This window comes from Arvicanthis niloticus, chromosome 11, assembly GCF_011762505.2.
Source record: "Arvicanthis niloticus isolate mArvNil1 chromosome 11, mArvNil1.pat.X, whole genome shotgun sequence".
In the NCBI taxonomy this organism is placed as follows: Eukaryota; Metazoa; Chordata; class Mammalia; order Rodentia; family Muridae; genus Arvicanthis; species Arvicanthis niloticus.
The window spans coordinates 21,018,591-21,023,818 of NC_047668.1; the positions used below are offsets into that span (position 1 = coordinate 21,018,591).

Genomic DNA, 5,228 nt, shown 5'->3' on the forward strand with positions numbered 1-5,228 from the left:
ATGAATCTGTTCTTTCTTACAGTTTAAGCTATTTGAGTATGGCTGCTTTGTTAGGCAGGATTTTTTTTTCCAAGCTTCCTTTTTCAGTTGCTTTCCAAAGGTGTAAAAATAATCCTGTCACAACAGAGGAGAGAAGCTTATAAAGATGCTTTAAAAACCTTATCACCAGGAAACAGTGCACAGTGCATTGTATAATATAGTGTCTTAAAATACTTCTGCTTACCTCCTCATTGATGCTGCTTCAATATTTACATAACACTGTTAACTAATTTTTCATTATGTAGGTTATTTATCCTTTTTCTTGGAGACTGTCTTCCTAGCACATTAACTATTGTTGAATTGAGCCATTGTTTTTATTCCTACCCAGTGTTAACTGCAGCAAGTCTCTTCTCAGTTCTGTGGGTGCAGATTTGTGTTTACTGCTCCTTGGGGTAGGAAGTGTAGAGAAGGAGGAGATATGTGTCAGGCCAGCCTTGGCTAGCCATCAAGGTAGGTTGTTTATGTTTTCGGGATGGGTTATTTCAGAACCATGAAGAAAAAAAAGAAAAAAGAAAAAAAAGAAAGAAAATAAAGGAGCTGTTTTGGTTCAGGGAAATTGTTGTCCTGGGAGCAAGAAGGGAGAGTGGAAACTAATATTTTAGAAACTACTTCAGCAGAAAGACATTTTTAGTGCAAGAGTTCTCAGAGACTTGGGAAAATTATTTGAAGCATTAAATATTTTTCAGGACTTTCTGTGTTGAATACATTTTTAAACCCTAGGCTAGATGCTTCTGTTAATACTTCATGTTGAGAAGTTGATTTAAAACAGAACAAAAAAATATCATATATCCGAATGGATGGGGAAAGTGAAGGCAGGCAACACACTTGGCCTAGTATCAACCTGAAGGTCAACCCAGACAGACAGGATCTTTGAATTCCCTCTTTAACACTTCAACACTCTGCTCAGGCCAGTTTCCCATTAATCTCCTATGTGTCTTACCATTACAGCACAGAGCTTCCGGCCACATCACCTACCTCTCCACACAGTTGTTTTCCCTGTCCACAAGTAAGTCACCTCATCATGCAGTAACTAATAATGTCTTGGATCACACACTCACCCCAATCCCCAAGGGGCTTAAATGCACTGCCTCTCAAGTACATTTCTTCTTCAAGATCTACAGAAATAAGACTCAGAGGTCACTTCCATACTAGATCTTTACATATGGCTTCAAGGTAGAGAGTCACAGTTATGAAGTTCCCGAACGGCTTGAGATTGATGAGGGAAAAAACATCCTTGCTAAGGTTGTTTTTCCCTTGGAAGAAACAGAAAAGCTCTAAAACTTTAGAGGTCCCATAAAGCTGTATGCTTTTCTTTATGTACTCAAACTGGGATGGATATATGGATATATATATATATATATATATATGCCACATACTATTTTTTCTCACCAAGTAAAACTATAAAATCAAAGTCATTCTGTCAAGGAAATGCAGTAATTCTTTGAAAATGAAACTCATACTATAATTTAATGAGAAATTCAGATTTTTAAAAAGTGCCTAAATAGTACTAGTTAAGTGATCCCTAAAACTTGTAACACTAGAAAGACAAAATCTTTACATGTTTCTCATAATGTTATTCACTAAATATATTGAAAATTGAATTTGAACTAGGACTTTTACCAAGAACTTGACTTTTTTTAAGTTCTGAAATGACACTGAGAGTTGAGTTTTATCATGCACTAGTCCAGGGGCAGAAATATCTGCACAGAAAACAAATGAATTCTCAGACAGTTCAACCCATAATTGAGTCCAGAATTAGTTCCAAAACCAGTTTCAGTAGGTCTTCCATTGTTTAATGCTGCAAGCCTCCCTTTGGAACTTTATGTGTATCATATAAACTATATATGAATCATATAATATACCCACCGTTATCCCACAATTATCTTTGTATTTAACCCTGCAAAAATTGCTGAGCGCAAAACATTGTCCTCTGCTAAGCTGTGTGACCTTGGACAGGGTTAAGTTAAGGTTTGAACTCTGGAAATAGAGCTGATTAATAATAGAAATCAAAATAGAGGACAGAAAGTATATGAAACAAAAAGGATGTATATTTCAAGCTGTTTTCAGGAGAAATGTTTTCAGATGATTTATAACAGCTATTTCTCAAATTATTTACTATAATAAAAAATACTTGCTGGTACTTAGTAACCATCTTTAAGGATGTTTTAAAGAATTTTGAGGGGAGGAGCATGATTTAAAACTCTATGTACAAATGTCTGCATAGTATAGAGGACAGATGCATTAAATGTATTTAATGAATTTCAAGTGTAAAACAGAGCATTTTCTTCTATCCTGATTTTTATCTCTCCTACAACATAAATTTGAGTGTACTAATGTGGTGGTTTTTTAAAAATCTAGATAAAGTTAATATGTTGGTGGTTTAGATTCTTCTGTCCACAATGCAAAAGAACTTGTTATAAGCCAAATTGTAAAGAGGCTGCAGACAAAGTTCTATGAATAGTAGTACATACTATGCTGTGTCTGATAAGTGGTGAATAATAATGTGAGTTGTTTGACCCCTAAACTCAAGAAAAATATTTAGAAACTTTATGAGACTTCATAAATGTCTCAGTCCCTTAGATACAATCATAACTGTAGGAGTCTGAATCTTGCACTGGGGTGGGGGCGGGGGGGGGAGATGAATCCTGGAATCAACAAATTCTGTGATAACTTGAGAAAAAAAAAAACAGAAATGAGCATGGCTGTGGCTTAGAATTAAGAAACAATCCAAAGATTTATTGATTACTTCAGAGAAAAAAATCCTGCAGCCGTTTCAAAGTCATAGTGCTGTTGCCACTGCATTCCTAGAATTTCCATCTCTTACCTGGAGAATGAAGTAGTATGTAGGACATTGAATCCCCCTTCACAATGACTTCATTTTCCTTAGTCTCCTGGGTATTCCTGCATGAATTATATCAATTTCTTAAGCTTATGATTATATATAAGTAATACCTTTAACCTATTGGGAGAACATAGTTCTATTTGACCAGATAACAAATAGAATACATTTCTATTTATTATAACAGAAATCTTGATTATTATAAAAAATTAAACTATTAAAAATACTTAAAGATGTTTCAAAATGTAATGTATCTAATCTTTAGGATACCAAAAATTCTGATTATTTAATAGAGAAATGAACAGCATTTTTTCTAGGAAATAAAACAAAGAATAAAAAATTGTGTTCTGAGCTTTGTGCAGTGACAGTATCATTGTCAATGAGGGCTATCTAAGACATGATTATTGCTAACTGAAAATGATGTTTTGCAACAATTTTTAATTGAAATGACAGCTTTTAGTGGGAAAGATCTATCTATCTATCATTTGTTTCTGCCTCTCCCTCTCTCTATTCCTCTATCTTATATACTAATTATTTCTCCATAGATAGAGTAATAAGTAATGATATTAATACACATTTTATAACCACTGCATCATTGAACCATGAAAAAAACAAAAAATACTTGATTTAGTCTTTAAGGAAGAACATGAACAAAAGAAACAAAACTGAATATTTAATAAAGAACTGGAAATATAAAAGTGCTGTTTAAAAGTCAGTAGCAAAAAATGCTGTGAGGCTCACCAAAAAAGTGAAAGATAAGAAAGCAGAATTTTGAAGTTCTATTCCTTGAAAATAAACATAAGTCTTCAAAGTAACATTTTCAAAACAAAAGACAAAGACACATTCACACCATTCAACTATTATTTTATTTCTAACTTCTCTGTCAAAGGTTGGAATAATAATGTAGGTGAAAAGAAATTGCAGCCCAAGAAATGTGACATTATGAAGAAAGCAATTCTTCCTTAACATGATTTTGTATTTTTTCCTGATGAATTATGCTCCATGTTATAAGGATAATTTTTGAATAAAATTTCAGATTCAATGAGCAAATTCTTCAGGAATTATATATAACTAAAATGATACTAAAGTACTGGAAAGGGAAAAAAATGTTATAATACTATATTTAACTAAGGGTTTAGCAATTCTATAGTTGACTATATGGAAATAAATTCTATTTTTAAAACTTAGTATGAAATTTAATTTAAAAATTGGTTGATTTTATTAAAAGTTCTAGAATTTATTACAATATGGCCTATAAACTATGAACAACAAATTATCATTTTTTAATTAACCCAGTTCAGTATACACAAATATCTTTCATCAATCCATTATTGACCAATGGTCTAACTTATTGCCAAGAAAAATAGTTTCTAGTCACACACTTCAAATTACAAAAATTATTGCATATACTATTTGATAATATATTCATAAAAATAAAGCTATGATTAAATCCTATAGATTGCAAATTATTTCAATTGTCACACTAAAAAATGTATGTTACCTCATAATTCAGAAAGCTACTTCTAATAAAACAGGATTTTATCCTGGGTCCGGTTCCAATAAAATTTATCTAGGAAAAATACTGCATAAGATTTGATTGGCTTGAGGAAGGCAGATTGATGACTAATGATCTGAGACAGTACCTCATAACTCAAATTCAAAGACAGTAGTTAAGCAAAGCTCTAGCAGTTGTTCCAAAGTCACCCTTCATGTTTGTGCTGGGACTACATCAGGGCTTCCTCACCAGTGCTGAAGACTGTCAGGAAACCATATAGGTTTGTTCTTGGAGATACAGATTCCACTGGCAAGTGGCTCTCTATCAAGTGCCTTAAAATGACCCCACTGAAGCTTCCTTTGGTTCTATGAAGGCATGGCACATTCTTCAGTAAATATGAAATTCCTACTCAAGGAATATATCTGAATCACTAGACTCAAGGTCTTAATAGATGTGAGGAAGATCAAGAATGAAGCTTCAGATTTTGGATCTAAGAATTTAGTGTCATTCTAAGCTCTTTCTTGATTGGAAATGAAAATAATAATGTATATGCAACTTCTTCATAATCAAAGGACATCAGTGGATTCAAACGGGAAAGGAAAGATTAGGGGAATGGCACATATTTCAACCTATCAACACTTAATACTAGTCAAAATATAGTGGATGTAGCTTCAGAGGACAACAGTTTATAGGAACATGTGAGTGGATATAACCTAAGAATAGTTAGGTATATTCTGCTTTGATGAAAACACAAACATATCAGTCACCTGCAAAACATTGAGTCAAACATACTTTGCTTCATTGTTTAAAGAACCTTTAAAGTTTCTTTCCTTCCTTCTACTCTGGCTTTAAACC

The 5,228-nt window shown here is 33.0% G+C and overlaps 1 non-coding gene across 1 annotated transcript; it reads left to right on the forward strand.

Moving 5' to 3' along the window:
- The first annotated feature begins 3,228 nt into the window (after positions 1-3,228).
- Positions 3,229-3,367, forward strand: LOC117717441 (U4 spliceosomal RNA). The gene has a single exon (XR_004607923.2). It is a non-coding gene; the product is annotated as a U4 spliceosomal RNA (small nuclear RNA).
- Positions 3,368-5,228: the final 1,861 nt, after the last annotated feature.